General features: G+C 42.8%; 45 non-coding genes across 45 annotated transcripts; all 45 read left to right on the top strand.

Moving 5' to 3' along the window:
- The first annotated feature begins 89 nt into the window (after nt 1–89).
- LOC128534846 (U2 spliceosomal RNA) lies at nt 90–280 on the top strand. The gene has a single exon (XR_008361605.1). It is a non-coding gene; the product is annotated as a U2 spliceosomal RNA (small nuclear RNA).
- Nucleotides 281–826: 546 nt separating this feature from the next.
- On the top strand, nt 827–941 carry LOC128534894 (U5 spliceosomal RNA). Its single transcript, XR_008361644.1, has one exon. It is a non-coding gene; the product is annotated as a U5 spliceosomal RNA (small nuclear RNA).
- Nucleotides 942–1,084: 143 nt separating this feature from the next.
- LOC128534842 (U2 spliceosomal RNA) lies at nt 1,085–1,275 on the top strand. Its single transcript, XR_008361602.1, has one exon. It is a non-coding gene; the product is annotated as a U2 spliceosomal RNA (small nuclear RNA).
- A 542-nt stretch (nt 1,276–1,817) lies between these two features.
- Nucleotides 1,818–1,931, top strand: LOC128534928 (U5 spliceosomal RNA). Its single transcript, XR_008361675.1, has one exon. It is a non-coding gene; the product is annotated as a U5 spliceosomal RNA (small nuclear RNA).
- Nucleotides 1,932–2,069: 138 nt separating this feature from the next.
- LOC128534869 (U2 spliceosomal RNA) lies at nt 2,070–2,260 on the top strand. Its single transcript, XR_008361626.1, has one exon. It is a non-coding gene; the product is annotated as a U2 spliceosomal RNA (small nuclear RNA).
- Nucleotides 2,261–2,795: 535 nt separating this feature from the next.
- LOC128534927 (U5 spliceosomal RNA) lies at nt 2,796–2,909 on the top strand. The gene has a single exon (XR_008361674.1). It is a non-coding gene; the product is annotated as a U5 spliceosomal RNA (small nuclear RNA).
- Nucleotides 2,910–3,047: 138 nt separating this feature from the next.
- Nucleotides 3,048–3,238, top strand: LOC128534857 (U2 spliceosomal RNA). The gene has a single exon (XR_008361615.1). It is a non-coding gene; the product is annotated as a U2 spliceosomal RNA (small nuclear RNA).
- Nucleotides 3,239–3,776: 538 nt separating this feature from the next.
- LOC128534926 (U5 spliceosomal RNA) lies at nt 3,777–3,890 on the top strand. The gene has a single exon (XR_008361673.1). It is a non-coding gene; the product is annotated as a U5 spliceosomal RNA (small nuclear RNA).
- Nucleotides 3,891–4,033: 143 nt separating this feature from the next.
- Nucleotides 4,034–4,224, top strand: LOC128534864 (U2 spliceosomal RNA). The gene has a single exon (XR_008361622.1). It is a non-coding gene; the product is annotated as a U2 spliceosomal RNA (small nuclear RNA).
- Nucleotides 4,225–4,803: 579 nt separating this feature from the next.
- Nucleotides 4,804–4,917, top strand: LOC128534925 (U5 spliceosomal RNA). The gene has a single exon (XR_008361672.1). It is a non-coding gene; the product is annotated as a U5 spliceosomal RNA (small nuclear RNA).
- A 138-nt stretch (nt 4,918–5,055) lies between these two features.
- LOC128534845 (U2 spliceosomal RNA) lies at nt 5,056–5,246 on the top strand. The gene has a single exon (XR_008361604.1). It is a non-coding gene; the product is annotated as a U2 spliceosomal RNA (small nuclear RNA).
- Nucleotides 5,247–5,789: 543 nt separating this feature from the next.
- Nucleotides 5,790–5,903, top strand: LOC128534924 (U5 spliceosomal RNA). Its single transcript, XR_008361671.1, has one exon. It is a non-coding gene; the product is annotated as a U5 spliceosomal RNA (small nuclear RNA).
- A 138-nt stretch (nt 5,904–6,041) lies between these two features.
- Nucleotides 6,042–6,232, top strand: LOC128534832 (U2 spliceosomal RNA). Its single transcript, XR_008361593.1, has one exon. It is a non-coding gene; the product is annotated as a U2 spliceosomal RNA (small nuclear RNA).
- A 527-nt stretch (nt 6,233–6,759) lies between these two features.
- Nucleotides 6,760–6,873, top strand: LOC128534923 (U5 spliceosomal RNA). The gene has a single exon (XR_008361670.1). It is a non-coding gene; the product is annotated as a U5 spliceosomal RNA (small nuclear RNA).
- A 143-nt stretch (nt 6,874–7,016) lies between these two features.
- On the top strand, nt 7,017–7,207 carry LOC128534852 (U2 spliceosomal RNA). The gene has a single exon (XR_008361611.1). It is a non-coding gene; the product is annotated as a U2 spliceosomal RNA (small nuclear RNA).
- A 554-nt stretch (nt 7,208–7,761) lies between these two features.
- Nucleotides 7,762–7,875, top strand: LOC128534922 (U5 spliceosomal RNA). Its single transcript, XR_008361669.1, has one exon. It is a non-coding gene; the product is annotated as a U5 spliceosomal RNA (small nuclear RNA).
- A 138-nt stretch (nt 7,876–8,013) lies between these two features.
- Nucleotides 8,014–8,204, top strand: LOC128534820 (U2 spliceosomal RNA). Its single transcript, XR_008361582.1, has one exon. It is a non-coding gene; the product is annotated as a U2 spliceosomal RNA (small nuclear RNA).
- A 535-nt stretch (nt 8,205–8,739) lies between these two features.
- Nucleotides 8,740–8,853, top strand: LOC128534920 (U5 spliceosomal RNA). Its single transcript, XR_008361668.1, has one exon. It is a non-coding gene; the product is annotated as a U5 spliceosomal RNA (small nuclear RNA).
- Nucleotides 8,854–8,991: 138 nt separating this feature from the next.
- LOC128534808 (U2 spliceosomal RNA) lies at nt 8,992–9,182 on the top strand. The gene has a single exon (XR_008361571.1). It is a non-coding gene; the product is annotated as a U2 spliceosomal RNA (small nuclear RNA).
- Nucleotides 9,183–9,717: 535 nt separating this feature from the next.
- On the top strand, nt 9,718–9,831 carry LOC128534919 (U5 spliceosomal RNA). Its single transcript, XR_008361667.1, has one exon. It is a non-coding gene; the product is annotated as a U5 spliceosomal RNA (small nuclear RNA).
- A 143-nt stretch (nt 9,832–9,974) lies between these two features.
- On the top strand, nt 9,975–10,165 carry LOC128534863 (U2 spliceosomal RNA). Its single transcript, XR_008361621.1, has one exon. It is a non-coding gene; the product is annotated as a U2 spliceosomal RNA (small nuclear RNA).
- A 533-nt stretch (nt 10,166–10,698) lies between these two features.
- LOC128534918 (U5 spliceosomal RNA) lies at nt 10,699–10,812 on the top strand. Its single transcript, XR_008361666.1, has one exon. It is a non-coding gene; the product is annotated as a U5 spliceosomal RNA (small nuclear RNA).
- Nucleotides 10,813–10,950: 138 nt separating this feature from the next.
- Nucleotides 10,951–11,141, top strand: LOC128534795 (U2 spliceosomal RNA). The gene has a single exon (XR_008361560.1). It is a non-coding gene; the product is annotated as a U2 spliceosomal RNA (small nuclear RNA).
- Nucleotides 11,142–11,676: 535 nt separating this feature from the next.
- Nucleotides 11,677–11,790, top strand: LOC128534916 (U5 spliceosomal RNA). Its single transcript, XR_008361664.1, has one exon. It is a non-coding gene; the product is annotated as a U5 spliceosomal RNA (small nuclear RNA).
- Nucleotides 11,791–11,928: 138 nt separating this feature from the next.
- On the top strand, nt 11,929–12,119 carry LOC128534783 (U2 spliceosomal RNA). Its single transcript, XR_008361549.1, has one exon. It is a non-coding gene; the product is annotated as a U2 spliceosomal RNA (small nuclear RNA).
- Nucleotides 12,120–12,658: 539 nt separating this feature from the next.
- Nucleotides 12,659–12,772, top strand: LOC128534915 (U5 spliceosomal RNA). Its single transcript, XR_008361663.1, has one exon. It is a non-coding gene; the product is annotated as a U5 spliceosomal RNA (small nuclear RNA).
- A 138-nt stretch (nt 12,773–12,910) lies between these two features.
- LOC128534905 (U2 spliceosomal RNA) lies at nt 12,911–13,101 on the top strand. Its single transcript, XR_008361654.1, has one exon. It is a non-coding gene; the product is annotated as a U2 spliceosomal RNA (small nuclear RNA).
- Nucleotides 13,102–13,636: 535 nt separating this feature from the next.
- On the top strand, nt 13,637–13,750 carry LOC128534914 (U5 spliceosomal RNA). Its single transcript, XR_008361662.1, has one exon. It is a non-coding gene; the product is annotated as a U5 spliceosomal RNA (small nuclear RNA).
- Nucleotides 13,751–13,888: 138 nt separating this feature from the next.
- Nucleotides 13,889–14,079, top strand: LOC128534771 (U2 spliceosomal RNA). Its single transcript, XR_008361538.1, has one exon. It is a non-coding gene; the product is annotated as a U2 spliceosomal RNA (small nuclear RNA).
- A 535-nt stretch (nt 14,080–14,614) lies between these two features.
- LOC128534913 (U5 spliceosomal RNA) lies at nt 14,615–14,728 on the top strand. The gene has a single exon (XR_008361661.1). It is a non-coding gene; the product is annotated as a U5 spliceosomal RNA (small nuclear RNA).
- Nucleotides 14,729–14,871: 143 nt separating this feature from the next.
- LOC128534831 (U2 spliceosomal RNA) lies at nt 14,872–15,062 on the top strand. The gene has a single exon (XR_008361592.1). It is a non-coding gene; the product is annotated as a U2 spliceosomal RNA (small nuclear RNA).
- Nucleotides 15,063–15,577: 515 nt separating this feature from the next.
- LOC128534912 (U5 spliceosomal RNA) lies at nt 15,578–15,691 on the top strand. Its single transcript, XR_008361660.1, has one exon. It is a non-coding gene; the product is annotated as a U5 spliceosomal RNA (small nuclear RNA).
- A 143-nt stretch (nt 15,692–15,834) lies between these two features.
- On the top strand, nt 15,835–16,025 carry LOC128534862 (U2 spliceosomal RNA). The gene has a single exon (XR_008361620.1). It is a non-coding gene; the product is annotated as a U2 spliceosomal RNA (small nuclear RNA).
- Nucleotides 16,026–16,560: 535 nt separating this feature from the next.
- On the top strand, nt 16,561–16,674 carry LOC128534911 (U5 spliceosomal RNA). Its single transcript, XR_008361659.1, has one exon. It is a non-coding gene; the product is annotated as a U5 spliceosomal RNA (small nuclear RNA).
- Nucleotides 16,675–16,812: 138 nt separating this feature from the next.
- LOC128534759 (U2 spliceosomal RNA) lies at nt 16,813–17,003 on the top strand. The gene has a single exon (XR_008361527.1). It is a non-coding gene; the product is annotated as a U2 spliceosomal RNA (small nuclear RNA).
- Nucleotides 17,004–17,538: 535 nt separating this feature from the next.
- On the top strand, nt 17,539–17,652 carry LOC128534909 (U5 spliceosomal RNA). Its single transcript, XR_008361658.1, has one exon. It is a non-coding gene; the product is annotated as a U5 spliceosomal RNA (small nuclear RNA).
- Nucleotides 17,653–17,790: 138 nt separating this feature from the next.
- Nucleotides 17,791–17,981, top strand: LOC128534747 (U2 spliceosomal RNA). Its single transcript, XR_008361516.1, has one exon. It is a non-coding gene; the product is annotated as a U2 spliceosomal RNA (small nuclear RNA).
- Nucleotides 17,982–18,520: 539 nt separating this feature from the next.
- On the top strand, nt 18,521–18,634 carry LOC128534908 (U5 spliceosomal RNA). Its single transcript, XR_008361657.1, has one exon. It is a non-coding gene; the product is annotated as a U5 spliceosomal RNA (small nuclear RNA).
- A 138-nt stretch (nt 18,635–18,772) lies between these two features.
- On the top strand, nt 18,773–18,963 carry LOC128534893 (U2 spliceosomal RNA). Its single transcript, XR_008361643.1, has one exon. It is a non-coding gene; the product is annotated as a U2 spliceosomal RNA (small nuclear RNA).
- Nucleotides 18,964–19,498: 535 nt separating this feature from the next.
- LOC128534907 (U5 spliceosomal RNA) lies at nt 19,499–19,612 on the top strand. The gene has a single exon (XR_008361656.1). It is a non-coding gene; the product is annotated as a U5 spliceosomal RNA (small nuclear RNA).
- Nucleotides 19,613–19,750: 138 nt separating this feature from the next.
- LOC128535111 (U2 spliceosomal RNA) lies at nt 19,751–19,941 on the top strand. The gene has a single exon (XR_008361840.1). It is a non-coding gene; the product is annotated as a U2 spliceosomal RNA (small nuclear RNA).
- A 535-nt stretch (nt 19,942–20,476) lies between these two features.
- Nucleotides 20,477–20,590, top strand: LOC128534906 (U5 spliceosomal RNA). The gene has a single exon (XR_008361655.1). It is a non-coding gene; the product is annotated as a U5 spliceosomal RNA (small nuclear RNA).
- Nucleotides 20,591–20,733: 143 nt separating this feature from the next.
- On the top strand, nt 20,734–20,924 carry LOC128535014 (U2 spliceosomal RNA). Its single transcript, XR_008361753.1, has one exon. It is a non-coding gene; the product is annotated as a U2 spliceosomal RNA (small nuclear RNA).
- Nucleotides 20,925–21,439: 515 nt separating this feature from the next.
- On the top strand, nt 21,440–21,553 carry LOC128534904 (U5 spliceosomal RNA). Its single transcript, XR_008361653.1, has one exon. It is a non-coding gene; the product is annotated as a U5 spliceosomal RNA (small nuclear RNA).
- A 143-nt stretch (nt 21,554–21,696) lies between these two features.
- On the top strand, nt 21,697–21,887 carry LOC128535002 (U2 spliceosomal RNA). The gene has a single exon (XR_008361742.1). It is a non-coding gene; the product is annotated as a U2 spliceosomal RNA (small nuclear RNA).
- Nucleotides 21,888–22,179: the final 292 nt, after the last annotated feature.

The following is a 22,179-nucleotide window of genomic DNA, read 5'->3' as shown; positions in this document are numbered from 1 at the left end:
CCTGAGCTTCCAACTGATGTTACCACCTACCCTCCTGAAGTCATCCCGAAGTCCAGGTGTGAACCCTTGTCTTGGGAAGTTTACGGGTTATCGCTTCTCGGCCTTTTGGCTAAGATCAAGTGTAGTATCTGTTCTTATCAGTTTAATATCTGATGCGTCCTCCATACGAGGACCTTATATTAAATGGATTTTTAGATTAGGGAGCAGGAACAGGGGCTTGCTCCATCCGCTCCACGCATCAACCTGGTATTGCAGTACTTCCAGGAATGGTGCACTCATACAAAATGTCAAAGAAAGAAATGTGTATGCACAGTAATTGAAAAGTTTCCAGGTTTTATGTATTTGGGACTCACACCTTAATTTGTCAAAATTTACATGCCTTGACCATAGATTGATGTAAATTTGGAGACTTGTTGTGACATACCAGCAGATGGATTTTGATGAATTACACGAATTATGGATGTTTTCAAACAGGAAATGCCAACTTTACTTTACTTTACTTACTTACTTACTTACTTACTTACTTACTTACTTACTTTTACACACACACACACTGCCCACCACTCCGCCTGCATCTCAGCCCTGCCCATTTAACCCTTTCCCTCCCACACTCTTTTTTTACTGCCTTCCGTTTCTAGGGACACAGCACACAAGTCTCACCTGGTCCTTGTTGGCAAAATTTGGACAGCCCTCATTTCTTACTGCCGATTACTGACCATGTGCTGCTCCGCCTATTTACAATAACCTTCTCTCACAGGCCCCCTCACCCTAAGGTAGCTCTCTACCTGTGCAACACTGGACCAGGGGCCTGGTCCCACCTCCAAAGTAGCTCAGGTTTCTCTTCAATCACGCATAAATCTTTCGCCTTTTACTAAAGATTTCCGTGGAGAGGAACGTTGATGAGTTTACCTTATTTTTGTGGGCTTTGCTCTTGCAAAGCTGATTTTTGATTGTGTTTAAAGTGAGAAATGAAAGGAAATTTCCTGGTCTCTGGGCCTGAGCTTCCAACTGATGTTACCACCTACCCTCCTGAAGTCATCCCGAAGTCCAGGTGTGAACCCTTGTCTTGGGAAGTTTACGGGTTATCGCTTCTCGGCCTTTTGGCTAAGATCAAGTGTAGTATCTGTTCTTATCAGTTTAATATCTGATACGTCCTCCATACGAGGACCTTATATTAAATGGATTTTTAGATTAGGGAGCAGGAACAGGGGCTTGCTCCATCCACTCCACGCATCAACCTGGTATTGCAGTACTTCCAGGAATGGTGCACTCATACAAAATGTCAAAGAAAGAAATGTGTATGCACAGTAATTGAAAAGTTTCCAAGTTTTATGTATTTGGGACTCTCACCTTAATTTGTCAAAATTTACATGCGTTGACCATAGATTGATGTAAATTTGGAGACTTGTTGTGACATACCAGCAGATGGATTTTGATGAATTACACGAATTATGGATGTTTTCAAACAGGAAATGCCAACTTTACTTTACTTACTTACTTACTTACTTACTTACTTACTTACTTACTTTTACACACACACACACTGCCCACCACTCCGCCTGCATCTCAGCCCTGCCCAATTAACCCTTTCCCTCCCACACTCTTTTTTTACTGCCTTCCGTTTCTAGGGACACAGCACACAAGTCTCACCTGGTCCTTGTTGGCAAAATTTGGATAGCCCTCATTTCTTACTGCCGATTACTGACCTTGTGCTGCTCCGCCTATTTACAATAACCTTCTTTCACAGGCCCCCTCACCCTAAGGTAGCTCTCTACCTGTGCAACACTGGACCAGGGGCCTGGTCCCACCTCCAAAGTATCTCAGGTTTCTCTTCAATCACGCATAAATCTTTCGCCTTTTACTAAAGATTTCCGTGGAGAGGAACGTTGATGAGTTTACCTTATTTTTGTGGGCTTTGCTCTTGCAAAGCTGATTTTTGATTGTGTTTAAAGTGAGAAATGAAATTTCCTGGTCTCTGGGCATGAGCTTCCAACCGATGTTACCACCTACCCTCCTGAAGTCATCCCGAAGTCCAGGTGTGAACCCTTGTCTTGGGAAGTTTACGGGTTATCGCTTCTCGGCCTTTTGGCTAAGATCAAGTGTAGTATCTGTTCTTATCAGTTTAATATCTGATACGTCCTCCATACGAGGACCTTATATTAAATGGATTTTTAGATTAGGGAGCAGGAACAGGGGCTTGCTCCATCTGCTCCACGCATCAACCTGGTATTGCAGTACTTCCAGGAATGGTGCACTCATACAAAATGTCAAAGAAAGAAATGTGTATGCACAGTAATTGAAAGGTTTCCAAGTTTTATGTATTTGGGACTCTCACCTTAATTTGTCAAAATTTACATGCGTTGACCATAGATTGATGTAAATTTGGAGACTTGTTGTGACATACCAGCAGATGGATTTTGATGAATTACACGAATTATGGATGTTTTCAAACAGGAAATGCCAACTTTACTTTACTTTACTTACTTACTTACTTACTTACTTACTTTTACACACACACACACTGCCCACCACTCCGCCTGCATCTCAGCCCTGCCCATTTAACCCTTTCCCTCCCACACTCTTTTTTTACTGCCTTCCGTTTCTAGGGACACAGCACACAAGTCTCACCTGGTCCTTGTTGGCAAAATTTGGATAGCCCTCATTTCTTACTGCCGATTACTGACCTTGTGCTGCTCCGCCTATTTACAATAACCTTCTTTCACAGGCCCCCTCACCCTAAGGTAGCTCTCTACCTGTGCAACACTGGACCAGGGGCCTGGTCCCACCTCCAAAGTATCTCAGGTTTCTCTTCAATCACGCATAAATCTTTCGCCTTTTACTAAAGATTTCCGTGGAGAGGAACGTTGATGAGTTTACCTTATTTTTGTGGGCTTTGCTCTTGCAAAGCTGATTTTTGATTGTGTTTAAAGTGAGAAATGAAATTTCCTGGTCTCTGGGCATGAGCTTCCAACCGATGTTACCACCTACCCTCCTGAAGTCATCCCGAAGTCCAGGTGTGAACCCTTGTCTTGGGAAGTTTACGGGTTATCGCTTCTCGGCCTTTTGGCTAAGATCAAGTGTAGTATCTGTTCTTATCAGTTTAATATCTGATACGTCCTCCATACGAGGACCTTATATTAAATGGATTTTTAGATTAGGGAGCAGGAACAGGGGCTTGCTCCATCTGCTCCACGCATCAACCTGGTATTGCAGTACTTCCAGGAATGGTGCACTCATACAAAATGTCAAAGAAAGAAATGTGTATGCACAGTAATTGAAAGGTTTCCAAGTTTTATGTATTTGGGACTCTCACCTTAATTTGTCAAAATTTACATGCGTTGACCATAGATTGATGTAAATTTGGAGACTTGTTGTGACATACCAGCAGATGGATTTTGATGAATTACACGAATTATGGATGTTTTCAAACAGGAAATGCCAACTTTACTTTACTTTACTTTACTTACTTACTTACTTACTTACTTACTTTTACACACACACACTGCCCACCACTCCGCCTGCATCTCAGCCCTGCCCATTTAACCCTTTCCCTCCCACACTCTTTTTTTACTGCCTTCCGTTTCTAGGGACACAGCACACAAGTCTCACCTGGTCCTTGTTGGCAAAATTTGGATAGCCCTCATTTCTTACTGCCGATTACTGACCATGTGCTGCTCCGCCTATTTACAATAACCTTCTTTCACAGGCCCCCTCACCCTAAGGTAGCTCTCTACCTGTGCAACACTGGACCAGGGGCCTGGTCCCACCTCCAAAGTATCTCAGGTTTCTCTTCAATCACGCATAAATCTTTCGCCTTTTACTAAAGATTTCCGTGGAGAGGAACGTTGATGAGTTTACCTTATTTTTGTGGGCTTTGCTCTTGCAAAGCTGATTTTTGATTGTGTTTAAAGTGAGAAATGAAAGGAAATTTCCTGGTCTCTGGGCCTGAGCTTCCAACCGATGTTACCACCTACCCTCCTGAAGTCATCCCGAAGTCCAGGTGTGAACCCTTGTCTTGGGAAGTTTACGGGTTATCGCTTCTCGGCCTTTTGGCTAAGATCAAGTGTAGTATCTGTTCTTATCAGTTGAATATCTGATACGTCCTCCATACGAGGACCTTATATTAAATGGATTTTTAGATTAGGGAGCAGGAACAGGGGCTTGCTCCATCCGCTCCACGCATCAACCTGGTATTGCAGTACTTCCAGGAATGGTGCACTCATACAAAATGTCAAAGAAAGAAATGCGTATGCACAGTAATTGAAAGGTTTCCAAGTTTTATGTATTTGGGACTCTCACCTTAATTTGTCAAAATTTACATGCGTTGACCATAGATTGATGTAAATTTGGAGACTTGTTGTGACATACCAGCAGATGGATTTTGATGAATTACACGAATTATGGATGTTTTCAAACAGGAAATGCCAACTTTACTTTACTTTACTTTACTTACTTACTTACTTACTTACTTACTTACTTTACTTACTTACTTACTTACTTACTTACTTACTTACTTTTACACACACACACTGCCCACCACTCCGCCTGCATCTCAGCCCTGCCCATTTAACCCTTTCCCTCCCACACTCTTTTTTTACTGCCTTCCGTTTCTAGGGACACAGCACACAAGTCTCACCTGGTCCTTGTTGGCAAAATTTGGATAGCCCTCATTTCTTACTGCCGATTACTGACCTTGTGCTGCTCCGCCTATTTACAATAACCTTCTTTCACAGGCCCCCTCACCCTAAGGTAGCTCTCTACCTGTGCAACACTGGACCAGGGGCCTGGTCCCACCTCCAAAGTATCTCAGGTTTCTCTTCAATCACGCATAAATCTTTCGCCTTTTACTAAAGATTTCCGTGGAGAGGAACGTTGATGAGTTTACCTTATTTTTGTGGGCTTTGCTCTTGCAAAGCTGATTTTTGATTGTGTTTAAAGTGAGAAATGAAATTTCCTGGTCTCTGGGCATGAGCTTCCAACCGATGTTACCACCTACCCTCCTGAAGTCATCCCGAAGTCCAGGTGTGAACCCTTGTCTTGGGAAGTTTACGGGTTATCGCTTCTCGGCCTTTTGGCTAAGATCAAGTGTAGTATCTGTTCTTATCAGTTTAATATCTGATACGTCCTCCATACGAGGACCTTATATTAAATGGATTTTTAGATTAGGGAGCAGGAACAGGGGCTTGCTCCATCTGCTCCACGCATCAACCTGGTATTGCAGTACTTCCAGGAATGGTGCACTCATACAAAATGTCAAAGAAAGAAATGTGTATGCACAGTAATTGAAAGGTTTCCAAGTTTTATGTATTTGGGACTCTCACCTTAATTTGTCAAAATTTTCATGCGTTGACCATAGATTGATGTAAATTTGGAGACTTGTTGTGACATACCAGCAGATGGATTTTGATGAATTACACGAATTATGGATGTTTTCAAACAGGAAATGCCAACTTTACTTTACTTTACTTACTTACTTACTTACTTACTTACTTACTTACTTTTACACACACACACACTGCCCACCACTCCGCCTGCATCTCAGCCCTGCCCATTTAACCCTTTCCCTCCCACACTCTTTTTTTACTGCCTTCCGTTTCTAGGGACACAGCACACAAGTCTCACCTGGTCCTTGTTGGCAAAATTTGGATAGCCCTCATTTCTTACTGCCGATTACTGACCTTGTGCTGCTCCGCCTATTTACAATAACCTTCTTTCACAGGCCCCCTCACCCTAAGGTACCTCTCTACCTGTGCAACACTGGACCAGGGGCCTGGTCCCACCTCCAAAGTATCTCAGGTTTCTCTTCAATCACGCATAAATCTTTCGCCTTTTACTAAAGATTTCCGTGGAGAGGAACGTTGATGAGTTTACCTTATTTTTGTGGGCTTTGCTCTTGCAAAGCTGATTTTTGATTGTGTTTAAAGTGAGAAATGAAATTTCCTGGTCTCTGGGCATGAGCTTCCAACCGATGTTACCACCTACCCTCCTGAAGTCATCCCGAAGTCCAGGTGTGAACCCTTGTCTTGGGAAGTTTACGGGTTATCGCTTCTCGGCCTTTTGGCTAAGATCAAGTGTAGTATCTGTTCTTATCAGTTTAATATCTGATACGTCCTCCATACGAGGACCTTATATTAAATGGATTTTTAGATTAGGGAGCAGGAACAGGGGCTTGCTCCATCTGCTCCACGCATCAACCTGGTATTGCAGTACTTCCAGGAATGGTGCACTCATACAAAATGTCAAAGAAAGAAATGTGTATGCACAGTAATTGAAAGGTTTCCAAGTTTTATGTATTTGGGACTCTCACCTTAATTTGTCAAAATTTACATGCGTTGACCATAGATTGATGTAAATTTGGAGACTTGTTGTGACATACCAGCAGATGGATTTTGATGAATTACACGAATTATGGATGTTTTCAAACAGGAAATGCCAACTTTACTTTACTTTACTTACTTACTTACTTACTTTTACACACACACACACTGCCCACCACTCCGCCTGCATCTCAGCCCTGCCCATTTAACCCTTTCCCTCCCACACTCTTTTTTTACTGCCTTCCGTTTCTAGGGACACAGCACACAAGTCTCACCTGGTCCTTGTTGGCAAAATTTGGATAGCCCTCATTTCTTACTGCCGATTACTGACCATGTGCTGCTCCGCCTATTTACAATAACCTTCTTTCACAGGCCCCCTCACCCTAAGGTAGCTCTCTACCTGTGCAACACTGGACCAGGGGCCTGGTCCCACCTCCAAAGTATCTCAGGTTTCTCTTCAATCACGCATAAATCTTTCGCCTTTTACTAAAGATTTCCGTGGAGAGGAACGTTGATGAGTTTACCTTATTTTTGTGGGCTTTGCTCTTGCAAAGCTGATTTTTGATTGTGTTTAAAGTGAGAAATGAAAGGAAATTTCCTGGTCTCTGGGCCTGAGCTTCCAACCGATGTTACCACCTACCCTCCTGAAGTCATCCCGAAGTCCAGGTGTGAACCCTTGTCTTGGGAAGTTTACGGGTTATCGCTTCTCGGCCTTTTGGCTAAGATCAAGTGTAGTATCTGTTCTTATCAGTTGAATATCTGATACGTCCTCCATATGAGGACCTTATATTAAATGGATTTTTAGATTAGGGAGCAGGAACAGGGGCTTGCTCCATCCGCTCCACGCATCAACCTGGTATTGCAGTACTTCCAGGAATGGTGCACTCATACAAAATGTCAAAGAAAGAAATGCGTATGCACAGTAATTGAAAGGTTTCCAAGTTTTATGTATTTGGGACTCTCACCTTAATTTGTCAAAATTTACATGCGTTGACCATAGATTGATGTAAATTTGGAGACTTGTTGTGACATACCAGCAGATGGATTTTGATGAATTACACGAATTATGGATGTTTTCAAACAGGAAATGCCAACTTTACTTTACTTTACTTACTTACTTACTTACTTACTTTACTTACTTACTTACTTACTTACTTTTACACACACACACTGCCCACCACTCCGCCTGCATCTCAGCCCTGCCCATTTAACCCTTTCCCTCCCACACTCTTTTTTTACTGCCTTCCGTTTCTAGGGACACAGCACACAAGTCTCACCTGGTCCTTGTTGGCAAAATTTGGATAGCCCTCATTTCTTACTGCCGATTACTGACCTTGTGCTGCTCCGCCTATTTACAATAACCTTCTTTCACAGGCCCCCTCACCCTAAGGTAGCTCTCTACCTGTGCAACACTGGACCAGGGGCCTGGCCCCACCTCCAAGGTATCTCAGGTTTCTCTTCAATCACGCATAAATCTTTCGCCTTTTACTAAAGATTTCCGTGGAGAGGAACGTTGATGAGTTTACCTTATTTTTGTGGGCTTTGCTCTTGCAAAGCTGATTTTTGATTGTGTTTAAAGTGAGAAATGAAATTTCCTGGTCTCTGGGCATGAGCTTCCAACCGATGTTACCACCTACCCTCCTGAAGTCATCCCGAAGTCCAGGTGTGAACCCTTGTCTTGGGAAGTTTACGGGTTATCGCTTCTCGGCCTTTTGGCTAAGATCAAGTGTAGTATCTGTTCTTATCAGTTTAATATCTGATACGTCCTCCATACGAGGACCTTATATTAAATGGATTTTTAGATTAGGGAGCAGGAACAGGGGCTTGCTCCATCTGCTCCACGCATCAACCTGGTATTGCAGTACTTCCAGGAATGGTGCACTCATACAAAATGTCAAAGAAAGAAATGTGTATGCACAGTAATTGAAAGGTTTCCAAGTTTTATGTATTTGGGACTCTCACCTTAATTTGTCAAAATTTACATGCGTTGACCATAGATTGATGTAAATTTGGAGACTTGTTGTGACATACCAGCAGATGGATTTTGATGAATTACACGAATTATGGATGTTTTCAAACAGGAAATGCCAACTTTACTTTACTTTACTTACTTACTTACTTACTTACTTACTTTTACACACACACACACTGCCCACCACTCCGCCTGCATCTCAGCCCTGCCCATTTAACCCTTTCCCTCCCACACTCTTTTTTTACTGCCTTCCGTTTCTAGGGACACAGCACACAAGTCTCACCTGGTCCTTGTTGGCAAAATTTGGATAGCCCTCATTTCTTACTGCCGATTACTGACCTTGTGCTGCTCCGCCTATTTACAATAACCTTCTTTCACAGGCCCCCTCACCCTAAGGTAGCTCTCTACCTGTGCAACACTGGACCAGGGGCCTGGTCCCACCTCCAAAGTATCTCAGGTTTCTCTTCAATCACGCATAAATCTTTCGCCTTTTACTAAAGATTTCCGTGGAGAGGAACGTTGATGAGTTTACCTTATTTTTGTGGGCTTTGCTCTTGCAAAGCTGATTTTTGATTGTGTTTAAAGTGAGAAATGAAATTTCCTGGTCTCTGGGCATGAGCTTCCAACCGATGTTACCACCTACCCTCCTGAAGTCATCCCGAAGTCCAGGTGTGAACCCTTGTCTTGGGAAGTTTACGGGTTATCGCTTCTCGGCCTTTTGGCTAAGATCAAGTGTAGTATCTGTTCTTATCAGTTTAATATCTGATACGTCCTCCATACGAGGACCTTATATTAAATGGATTTTTAGATTAGGGAGCAGGAACAGGGGCTTGCTCCATCTGCTCCACGCATCAACCTGGTATTGCAGTACTTCCAGGAATGGTGCACTCATACAAAATGTCAAAGAAAGAAATGTGTATGCACAGTAATTGAAAGGTTTCCAAGTTTTATGTATTTGGGACTCTCACCTTAATTTGTCAAAATTTACATGCGTTGACCATAGATTGATGTAAATTTGGAGACTTGTTGTGACATACCAGCAGATGGATTTTGATGAATTACACGAATTATGGATGTTTTCAAACAGGAAATGCCAACTTTACTTTACTTTACTTACTTACTTACTTACTTACTTACTTTTACACACACACACACTGCCCACCACTCCGCCTGCATCTCAGCCCTGCCCATTTAACCCTTTCCCTCCCACACTCTTTTTTTACTGCCTTCCGTTTCTAGGGACACAGCACACAAGTCTCACCTGGTCCTTGTTGGCAAAATTTGGATAGCCCTCATTTCTTACTGCCGATTACTGACCATGTGCTGCTCCGCCTATTTACAATAACCTTCTTTCACAGGCCCCCTCACCCTAAGGTAGCTCTCTACCTGTGCAACACTGGACCAGGGGCCTGGTCCCACCTCCAAAGTATCTCAGGTTTCTCTTCAATCACGCATAAATCTTTCGCCTTTTACTAAAGATTTCCGTGGAGAGGAACGTTGATGAGTTTACCTTATTTTTGTGGGCTTTGCTCTTGCAAAGCTGATTTTTGATTGTGTTTAAAGTGAGAAATGAAAGGAAATTTCCTGGTCTCTGGGCCTGAGCTTCCAACCGATGTTACCACCTACCCTCCTGAAGTCATCCCGAAGTCCAGGTGTGAACCCTTGTCTTGGGAAGTTTACGGGTTATCGCTTCTCGGCCTTTTGGCTAAGATCAAGTGTAGTATCTGTTCTTATCAGTTGAATATCTGATACGTCCTCCATACGAGGACCTTATATTAAATGGATTTTTAGATTAGGGAGCAGGAACAGGGGCTTGCTCCATCCGCTCCACGCATCAACCTGGTATTGCAGTACTTCCAGGAATGGTGCACTCATACAAAATGTCAAAGAAAGAAATGCGTATGCACAGTAATTGAAAGGTTTCCAAGTTTTATGTATTTGGGACTCTCACCTTAATTTGTCAAAATTTACATGCGTTGACCATAGATTGATGTAAATTTGGAGACTTGTTGTGACATACCAGCAGATGGATTTTGATGAATTACACGAATTATGGATGTTTTCAAACAGGAAATGCCAACTTTACTTTACTTTACTTACTTACTTACTTACTTACTTACTTTTACACACACACACTGCCCACCACTCCGCCTGCATCTCAGCCCTGCCCATTTAACCCTTTCCCTCCCACACTCTTTTTTTACTGCCTTCCGTTTCTAGGGACACAGCACACAAGTCTCACCTGGTCCTTGTTGGCAAAATTTGGATAGCCCTCATTTCTTACTGCCGATTACTGACCTTGTGCTGCTCCGCCTATTTACAATAACCTTCTTTCACAGGCCCCCTCACCCTAAGGTAGCTCTCTACCTGTGCAACACTGGACCAGGGGCCTGGTCCCACCTCCAAAGTATCTCAGGTTTCTCTTCAATCACGCATAAATCTTTCGCCTTTTACTAAAGATTTCCGTGGAGAGGAACGTTGATGAGTTTACCTTATTTTTGTGGGCTTTGCTCTTGCAAAGCTCATTTTTGATTGTGTTTAAAGTGAGAAATGAAATTTCCTGGTCTCTGGGCATGAGCTTCCAACCGATGTTACCACCTACCCTCCTGAAGTCATCCCGAAGTCCAGGTGTGAACCCTTGTCTTGGGAAGTTTACGGGTTATCGCTTCTCGGCCTTTTGGCTAAGATCAAGTGTAGTATCTGTTCTTATCAGTTTAATATCTGATACGTCCTCCATACGAGGACCTTATATTAAATGGATTTTTAGATTAGGGAGCAGGAACAGGGGCTTGCTCCATCTGCTCCACGCATCAACCTGGTATTGCAGTACTTCCAGGAATGGTGCACTCATACAAAATGTCAAAGAAAGAAATGTGTATGCACAGTAATTGAAAGGTTTCCAAGTTTTATGTATTTGGGACTCTCACCTTAATTTGTCAAAATGTACATGCGTTGACCATAGATTGATGTAAATTTGGAGACTTGTTGTGACATACCAGCAGATGGATTTTGATGAATTACACGAATTATGGATGTTTTCAAACAGGAAATGCCAACTTTACTTTACTTTACTTACTTACTTACTTACTTACTTACTTTTACACACACACACACTGCCCACCACTCCGCCTGCATCTCAGCCCTGCCCATTTAACCCTTTCCCTCCCACACTCTTTTTTTACTGCCTTCCGTTTCTAGGGACACAGCACACAAGTCTCACCTGGTCCTTGTTGGCAAAATTTGGATAGCCCTCATTTCTTACTGCCGATTACTGACCTTGTGCTGCTCCGCCTATTTACAATAACCTTCTTTCACAGGCCCCCTCACCCTAAGGTAGCTCTCTACCTGTGCAACACTGGACCAGGGGCCTGGTCCCACCTCCAAAGTATCTCAGGTTTCTCTTCAATCACGCATAAATCTTTCGCCTTTTACTAAAGATTTCCGTGGAGAGGAACGTTGATGAGTTTACCTTATTTTTGTGGGCTTTGCTCTTGCAAAGCTGATTTTTGATTGTGTTTAAAGTGAGAAATGAAATTTCCTGGTCTCTGGGCATGAGCTTCCAACCGATGTTACCACCTACCCTCCTGAAGTCATCCCGAAGTCCAGGTGTGAACCCTTGTCTTGGGAAGTTTACGGGTTATCGCTTCTCGGCCTTTTGGCTAAGATCAAGTGTAGTATCTGTTCTTATCAGTTTAATATCTGATACGTCCTCCATACGAGGACCTTATATTAAATGGATTTTTAGATTAGGGAGCAGGAACAGGGGCTTGCTCCATCTGCTCCACGCATCAACCTGGTATTGCAGTACTTCCAGGAATGGTGCACTCATACAAAATGTCAAAGAAAGAAATGTGTATGCACAGTAATTGAAAGGTTTCCAAGTTTTATGTATTTGGGACTCTCACCTTAATTTGTCAAAATTTACATGCGTTGACCATAGATTGATGTAAATTTGGAGACTTGTTGTGATATACCAGCAGATGGATTTTGATGAATTACACGAATTATGGATGTTTTCAAACAGGAAATGCCAACTTTACTTTACTTTACTTACTTACTTACTTACTTACTTACTTACTTTTACACACACACACACTGCCCACCACTCCGCCTGCATCTCAGCCCTGCCCATTTAACCCTTTCCCTCCCACACTCTTTTTTTACTGCCTTCCGTTTCTAGGGACACAGCACACAAGTCTCACCTGGTCCTTGTTGGCAAAATTTGGATAGCCCTCATTTCTTACTGCCGATTACTGACCTTGTGCTGCTCCGCCTATTTACAATAACCTTCTTTCACAGGCCCCCTCACCCTAAGGTAGCTCTCTACCTGTGCAACACTGGACCAGGGGCCTGGTCCCACCTCCAAAGTATCTCAGGTTTCTCTTCAATCACGCATAAATCTTTCGCCTTTTACTAAAGATTTCCGTGGAGAGGAACGTTGATGAGTTTACCTTATTTTTGTGGGCTTTGCTCTTGCAAAGCTGATTTTTGATTGTGTTTAAAGTGAGAAATGAAATTTCCTGGTCTCTGGGCATGAGCTTCCAACCGATGTTACCACCTACCCTCCTGAAGTCATCCCGAAGTCCAGGTGTGAACCCTTGTCTTGGGAAGTTTACGGGTTATCGCTTCTCGGCCTTTTGGCTAAGATCAAGTGTAGTATCTGTTCTTATCAGTTTAATATCTGATACGTCCTCCATACGAGGACCTTATATTAAATGGATTTTTAGATTAGGGAGCAGGAACAGGGGCTTGCTCCGTCTGCTCCACGCATCAACCTGGTATTGCAGTACTTCCAGGAATGGTGCACTCATACAAAATGTCAAAGAAAGAAATGTGTATGCACAGTAATTGAAAGGTTTCCAAGTTTTATGTATTTGGGACTCTCACCTTAATTTGTCAAAATGTACATGCGTTGACCATAGATTGATGTAAATTTGGAGACTTGTTGTGACATACCAGCAGATGGATTTTGATGAATTACACGAATTATGGATGTTTTCAAACAGGAAATGCCAACTTTACTTTACTTTACTTACTTACTTACTTACTTACTTACTTTTACACACACACACACTGCCCACCACTCCGCCTGCATCTCAGCCCTGCCCATTTAACCCTTTCCCTCCCACACTCTTTTTTTACTGCCTTCCGTTTCTAGGGACACAGCACACAAGTCTCACCTGGTCCTTGTTGGCAAAATTTGGATAGCCCTCATTTCTTACTGCCGATTACTGACCTTGTGCTGCTCCGCCTATTTACAATAACCTTCTTTCACAGGCCCCCTCACCCTAAGGTAGCTCTCTACCTGTGCAACACTGGACCAGGGGCCTGGTCCCACCTCCAAAGTATCTCAGGTTTCTCTTCAATCACGCATAAATCTTTCGCCTTTTACTAAAGATTTCCGTGGAGAGGAACGTTGATGAGTTTACCTTATTTTTGTGGGCTTTGCTCTTGCAAAGCTGATTTTTGATTGTGTTTAAAGTGAGAAATGAAATTTCCTGGTCTCTGGGAATGAGCTTCCAACCGATGTTACCACCTACCCTCCTGAAGTCATCCCGAAGTCCAGGTGTGAACCCTTGTCTTGGGAAGTTTACGGGTTATCGCTTCTCGGCCTTTTGGCTAAGATCAAGTGTAGTATCTGTTCTTATCAGTTTAATATCTGATACGTCCTCCATACGAGGACCTTATATTAAATGGATTTTTAGATTAGGGAGCAGGAACAGGGGCTTGCTCCATCTGCTCCACGCATCAACCTGGTATTGCAGTACTTCCAGGAATGGTGCACTCATACAAAATGTCAAAGAAAGAAATGTGTATGCACAGTAATTGAAAGGTTTCCAAGTTTTATGTATTTGGGACTCTCACCTTAATTTGTCAAAATTTACATGCGTTGACCATAGATTGATGTAAATTTGGAGACTTGTTGTGACATACCAGCAGATGGATTTTGATGAATTACACGAATTATGGATGTTTTCAAACAGGAAATGCCAACTTTACTTTACTTTACTTACTTACTTACTTACTTACTTACTTTTACACACACACACACTGCCCACCACTCCGCCTGCATCTCAGCCCTGCCCATTTACCCCTTTCCCTCCCACACTCTTTTTTTACTGCCTTCCGTTTCTAGGGACACAGCACACAAGTCTCACCTGGTCCTTGTTGGCAAAATTTGGATAGCCCTCATTTCTTACTGCCGATTACTGACCTTGTGCTGCTCCGCCTATTTACAATAACCTTCTTTCACAGGCCCCCTCACCCTAAGGTAGCTCTCTACCTGTGCAACACTGGACCAGGGGCCTGGTCCCACCTCCAAAGTATCTCAGGTTTCTCTTCAATCACGCATAAATCTTTCGCCTTTTACTAAAGATTTCCGTGGAGAGGAACGTTGATGAGTTTACCTTATTTTTGTGGGCTTTGCTCTTGCAAAGCTGATTTTTGATTGTGTTTAAAGTGAGAAATGAAAGGAAATTTCCTGGTCTCTGGGCCTGAGCTTCCAACCGATGTTACCACCTACCCTCCTGAAGTCATCCCGAAGTCCAGGTGTGAACCCTTGTCTTGGGAAGTTTACGGGTTATTGCTTCTCGGCCTTTTGGCTAAGATCAAGTGTAGTATCTGTTCTTATCAGTTTAATATCTGATACGTCCTCCATACGAGGACCTTATATTAAATGGATTTTTAGATTAGGGAGCAGGAACAGGGGCTTGCTCCATCCGCTCCACGCATCAACCTGGTATTGCAGTACTTCCAGGAATGGTGCACTCATACAAAATGTCAAAGAAAGAAATGTGTATGCACAGTAATTGAAAGGTTTCCAAGTTTTATGTATTTGGGACTCTCACCTTAATTTGTCAAAATTTACATGTGTTGACCATAGATTGATGTAAATTTGGAGACTTGTTGTGAATTACACGAATTATGGATGTTTTCAAACAGGAAATGCCAACTTTACTTTACTTTACTTTACTTACTTACTTACTTACTTACTTACTTTTACACACACACACACTGCCCACCACTCCGCCTGCATCTCAGCCCTGCCCATTTACCCCTTTCCCTCCCACACTCTTTTTTTACTGCCTTCCGTTTCTAGGGACACAGCACACAAGTCTCACCTGGTCCTTGTTGGCAAAATTTGAATAGCCCTCATTTCTTACTGCCGATTACTGACCTTGTGCTGCTCCGCCTATTTACAATAACCTTCTTTCACAGGCCCCCCCACCCTAAGGTAGCTCTCTACCTGTGCAACACTGGACCAGGGGCCTGGTCCCACCTCCAAAGTATCTCAGGTTTCTCTTCAATCACGCATAAATCTTTCGCCTTTTACTAAAGATTTCCGTGGAGAGGAACGTTGATGAGTTTACCTTATTTTTGTGGGCTTTGCTCTTGCAAAGCTGATTTTTGATTGTGTTTAAAGTGAGAAATGAAAGGAAATTTCCTGGTCTCTGGGCCTGAGCTTCCAACCGATGTTACCACCTACCCTCCTGAAGTCATCCCGAAGTCCAGGTGTGAACCCTTGTCTTGGGAAGTTTACGGGTTATCGCTTCTCGGCCTTTTGGCTAAGATCAAGTGTAGTATCTGTTCTTATCAGTTGAATATCTGATACGTCCTCCATACGAGGACCTTATATTAAATGGATTTTTAGATTAGGGAGCAGGAACAGGGGCTTGCTCCATCCGCTCCACGCATCAACCTGGTATTGCAGTACTTCCAGGAATGGTGCACTCATACAAAATGTCAAAGAAAGAAATGCGTATGCACAGTAATTGAAAGGTTTCCAAGTTTTATGTATTTGGGACTCTCACCTTAATTTGTCAAAATTTACATGCGTTGACCATAGATTGATGTAAATTTGGAGACTTGTTGTGACATACCAGCAGATGGATTTTGATGAATTACACGAATTATGGATGTTTTCAAACAGGAAATGCCAACTTTACTTTACTTTACTTACTTACTTACTTACTTACTTACTTTTACACACACACACACTGCCCACCACTCCGCCTGCATCTCAGCCCTGCCCATTTAACCCTTTCCCTCCCACACTCTTTTTTTACTGCCTTCCGTTTCTAGGGACACAGCACACAAGTCTCACCTGGTCCTTGTTGGCAAAATTTGGATAGCCCTCATTTCTTACTGCCGATTACTGACCTTGTGCTGCTCCGCCTATTTACAATAACCTTCTTTCACAGGCCCCCTCACCCTAAGGTAGCTCTCTACCTGTGCAACACTGGACCAGGGGCCTGGTCCCACCTCCAAAGTATCTCAGGTTTCTCTTCAATCACGCATAAATCTTTCGCCTTTTACTAAAGATTTCCGTGGAGAGGAACGTTGATGAGTTTACCTTATTTTTGTGGGCTTTGCTCTTGCAAAGCTCATTTTTGATTGTGTTTAAAGTGAGAAATGAAATTTCCTGGTCTCTGGGCATGAGCTTCCAACCGATGTTACCACCTACCCTCCTGAAGTCATCCCGAAGTCCAGGTGTGAACCCTTGTCTTGGGAAGTTTACGGGTTATCGCTTCTCGGCCTTTTGGCTAAGATCAAGTGTAGTATCTGTTCTTATCAGTTTAATATCTGATACGTCCTCCATACGAGGACCTTATATTAAATGGATTTTTAGATTAGGGAGCAGGAACAGGGGCTTGCTCCATCTGCTCCACGCATCAACCTGGTATTGCAGTACTTCCAGGAATGGTGCACTCATACAAAATGTCAAAGAAAGAAATGTGTATGCACAGTAATTGAAAGGTTTCCAAGTTTTATGTATTTGGGACTCTCACCTTAATTTGTCAAAATGTACATGCGTTGACCATAGATTGATGTAAATTTGGAGACTTGTTGTGACATACCAGCAGATGGATTTTGATGAATTACACGAATTATGGATGTTTTCAAACAGGAAATGCCAACTTTACTTTACTTTACTTACTTACTTACTTACTTACTTACTTTTACACACACACACACTGCCCACCACTCCGCCTGCATCTCAGCCCTGCCCATTTAACCCTTTCCCTCCCACACTCTTTTTTTACTGCCTTCCGTTTCTAGGGACACAGCACACAAGTCTCACCTGGTCCTTGTTGGCAAAATTTGGATAGCCCTCATTTCTTACTGCCGATTACTGACCTTGTGCTGCTCCGCCTATTTACAATAACCTTCTTTCACAGGCCCCCTCACCCTAAGGTAGCTCTCTACCTGTGCAACACTGGACCAGGGGCCTGGTCCCACCTCCAAAGTATCTCAGGTTTCTCTTCAATCACGCATAAATCTTTCGCCTTTTACTAAAGATTTCCGTGGAGAGGAACGTTGATGAGTTTACCTTATTTTTGTGGGCTTTGCTCTTGCAAAGCTGATTTTTGATTGTGTTTAAAGTGAGAAATGAAATTTCCTGGTCTCTGGGCATGAGCTTCCAACCGATGTTACCACCTACCCTCCTGAAGTCATCCCGAAGTCCAGGTGTGAACCCTTGTCTTGGGAAGTTTACGGGTTATCGCTTCTCGGCCTTTTGGCTAAGATCAAGTGTAGTATCTGTTCTTATCAGTTTAATATCTGATACGTCCTCCATACGAGGACCTTATATTAAATGGATTTTTAGATTAGGGAGCAGGAACAGGGGCTTGCTCCATCTGCTCCACGCATCAACCTGGTATTGCAGTACTTCCAGGAATGGTGCACTCATACAAAATGTCAAAGAAAGAAATGTGTATGCACAGTAATTGAAAGGTTTCCAAGTTTTATGTATTTGGGACTCTCACCTTAATTTGTCAAAATTTACATGCGTTGACCATAGATTGATGTAAATTTGGAGACTTGTTGTGATATACCAGCAGATGGATTTTGATGAATTACACGAATTATGGATGTTTTCAAACAGGAAATGCCGACTTTACTTTACTTTACTTACTTACTTACTTACTTACTTACTTACTTTTACACACACACACACTGCCCACCACTCCGCCTGCATCTCAGCCCTGCCCATTTAACCCTTTCCCTCCCACACTCTTTTTTTACTGCCTTCCGTTTCTAGGGACACAGCACACAAGTCTCACCTGGTCCTTGTTGGCAAAATTTGGATAGCCCTCATTTCTTACTGCCGATTACTGACCTTGTGCTGCTCCGCCTATTTACAATAACCTTCTTTCACAGGCCCCCTCACCCTAAGGTAGCTCTCTACCTGTGCAACACTGGACCAGGGGCCTGGTCCCACCTCCAAAGTATCTCAGGTTTCTCTTCAATCACGCATAAATCTTTCGCCTTTTACTAAAGATTTCCGTGGAGAGGAACGTTGATGAGTTTACCTTATTTTTGTGGGCTTTGCTCTTGCAAAGCTGATTTTTGATTGTGTTTAAAGTGAGAAATGAAATTTCCTGGTCTCTGGGCATGAGCTTCCAACCGATGTTACCACCTACCCTCCTGAAGTCATCCCGAAGTCCAGGTGTGAACCCTTGTCTTGGGAAGTTTACGGGTTATCGCTTCTCGGCCTTTTGGCTAAGATCAAGTGTAGTATCTGTTCTTATCAGTTTAATATCTGATACGTCCTCCATACGAGGACCTTATATTAAATGGATTTTTAGATTAGGGAGCAGGAACAGGGGCTTGCTCCGTCTGCTCCACGCATCAACCTGGTATTGCAGTACTTCCAGGAATGGTGCACTCATACAAAATGTCAAAGAAAGAAATGTGTATGCACAGTAATTGAAAGGTTTCCAAGTTTTATGTATTTGGGACTCTCACCTTAATTTGTCAAAATGTACATGCGTTGACCATAGATTGATGTAAATTTGGAGACTTGTTGTGACATACCAGCAGATGGATTTTGATGAATTACACGAATTATGGATGTTTTCAAACAGGAAATGCCAACTTTACTTTACTTTACTTACTTACTTACTTACTTACTTACTTTTACACACACACACACTGCCCACCACTCCGCCTGCATCTCAGCCCTGCCCATTTAACCCTTTCCCTCCCACACTCTTTTTTTACTGCCTTCCGTTTCTAGGGACACAGCACACAAGTCTCACCTGGTCCTTGTTGGCAAAATTTGGATAGCCCTCATTTCTTACTGCCGATTACTGACCTTGTGCTGCTCCGCCTATTTACAATAACCTTCTTTCACAGGCCCCCTCACCCTAAGGTAGCTCTCTACCTGTGCAACACTGGACCAGGGGCCTGGTCCCACCTCCAAAGTATCTCAGGTTTCTCTTCAATCACGCATAAATCTTTCGCCTTTTACTAAAGATTTCCGTGGAGAGGAACGTTGATGAGTTTACCTTATTTTTGTGGGCTTTGCTCTTGCAAAGCTGATTTTTGATTGTGTTTAAAGTGAGAAATGAAATTTCCTGGTCTCTGGGAATGAGCTTCCAACCGATGTTACCACCTACCCTCCTGAAGTCATCCCGAAGTCCAGGTGTGAACCCTTGTCTTGGGAAGTTTACGGGTTATCGCTTCTCGGCCTTTTGGCTAAGATCAAGTGTAGTATCTGTTCTTATCAGTTTAATATCTGATACGTCCTCCATACGAGGACCTTATATTAAATGGATTTTTAGATTAGGGAGCAGGAACAGGGGCTTGCTCCATCTGCTCCACGCATCAACCTGGTATTGCAGTACTTCCAGGAATGGTGCACTCATACAAAATGTCAAAGAAAGAAATGTGTATGCACAGTAATTGAAAGGTTTCCAAGTTTTATGTATTTGGGACTCTCACCTTAATTTGTCAAAATTTACATGCGTTGACCATAGATTGATGTAAATTTGGAGACTTGTTGTGACATACCAGCAGATGGATTTTGATGAATTACACGAATTATGGATGTTTTCAAACAGGAAATGCCAACTTTACTTTACTTTACTTACTTACTTACTTACTTACTTACTTTTACACACACACACACTGCCCACCACTCCGCCTGCATCTCAGCCCTGCCCATTTACCCCTTTCCCTCCCACACTCTTTTTTTACTGCCTTCCGTTTCTAGGGACACAGCACACAAGTCTCACCTGGTCCTTGTTGGCAAAATTTGGATAGCCCTCATTTCTTACTGCCGATTACTGACCTTGTGCTGCTCCGCCTATTTACAATAACCTTCTTTCACAGGCCCCCTCACCCTAAGGTAGCTCTCTACCTGTGCAACACTGGACCAGGGGCCTGGTCCCACCTCCAAAGTATCTCAGGTTTCTCTTCAATCACGCATAAATCTTTCGCCTTTTACTAAAGATTTCCGTGGAGAGGAACGTTGATGAGTTTACCTTATTTTTGTGGGCTTTGCTCTTGCAAAGCTGATTTTTGATTGTGTTTAAAGTGAGAAATGAAAGGAAATTTCCTGGTCTCTGGGCCTGAGCTTCCAACCGATGTTACCACCTACCCTCCTGAAGTCATCCCGAAGTCCAGGTGTGAACCCTTGTCTTGGGAAGTTTACGGGTTATCGCTTCTCGGCCTTTTGGCTAAGATCAAGTGTAGTATCTGTTCTTATCAGTTTAATATCTGATACGTCCTCCATACGAGGACCTTATATTAAATGGATTTTTAGATTAGGGAGCAGGAACAGGGGCTTGCTCCATCCGCTCCACGCATCAACCTGGTATTGCAGTACTTCCAGGAATGGTGCACTCATACAAAATGTCAAAGAAAGAAATGTGTATGCACAGTAATTGAAAGGTTTCCAAGTTTTATGTATTTGGGACTCTCACCTTAATTTGTCAAAATTTACATGTGTTGACCATAGATTGATGTAAATTTGGAGACTTGTTGTGAATTACACGAATTATGGATGTTTTCAAACAGGAAATGCCAACTTTACTTTACTTTACTTTACTTACTTACTTACTTACTTACTTACTTTTACACACACACACACTGCCCACCACTCCGCCTGCATCTCAGCCCTGCCCATTTACCCCTTTCCCTCCCACACTCTTTTTTTACTGCCTTCCGTTTCTAGGGACACAGCACACAAGTCTCACCTGGTCCTTGTTGGCAAAATTTGAATAGCCCTCATTTCTTACTGCCGATTACTGACCTTGTGCTGCTCCGCCTATTTACAATAACCTTCTTTCACAGGCCCCCCCACCCTAAGGTAGCTCTCTACCTGTGCAACACTGGACCAGGGGCCTGGTCCCACCTCCAAAGTATCTCAGGTTTCTCTTCAATCACGCATAAATCTTTCGCCTTTTACTAAAGATTTCCGTGGAGAGGAACGTTGATGAGTTTACCTTATTTTTGTGGGCTTTGCTCTTGCAAAGCTGATTTTTGATTGTGTTTAAAGTGAGAAATGAAAGGAAATTTCCTGGTCTCTGGGCCTGAGCTTCCAACCGATGTTACCACCTACCCTCCTGAAGTCATCCCGAAGTCCAGGTGTGAACCCTTGTCTTGGGAAGTTTACGGGTTATCGCTTCTCGGCCTTTTGGCTAAGATCAAGTGTAGTATCTGTTCTTATCAGTTTAATATCTGATACGTCCTCCATACGAGGACCTTATATTAAATGGATTTTTAGATTAGGGAGCAGGAACAGGGGCTTGCTCCATCCGCTCCACGCATCAACCTGGTATTGCAGTACTTCCAGGAATGGTGCACTCATACAAAATGTCAAAGAAAGAAATGTGTATGCACAGTAATTGAAAGGTTTCCAAGTTTTATGTATTTGGGACTCTCACCTTAATTTGTCAAAATTTACATGTGTTGACCATAGATTGATGTAAATTTGGAGACTTGTTGTGAATTACACGAATTATGGATGTTTTCAAACAGGAAATGCCAACTTTACTTTACTTTACTTTACTTACTTACTTACTTACTTACTTACTTTTACACACACACACACTGCCCACCACTCCGCCTGCATCTCAGCCCTGCCCATTTACCCCTTTCCCT

The sequence above is a fragment of the Clarias gariepinus genome, chromosome 12 (genome assembly GCF_024256425.1).
Source record: "Clarias gariepinus isolate MV-2021 ecotype Netherlands chromosome 12, CGAR_prim_01v2, whole genome shotgun sequence".
Classification (NCBI taxonomy): domain Eukaryota; kingdom Metazoa; phylum Chordata; class Actinopteri; order Siluriformes; family Clariidae; genus Clarias; species Clarias gariepinus.
Note: the sequence above shows the minus strand (reverse complement) of the source record. Positions and strands in the feature narration are given on the sequence as shown.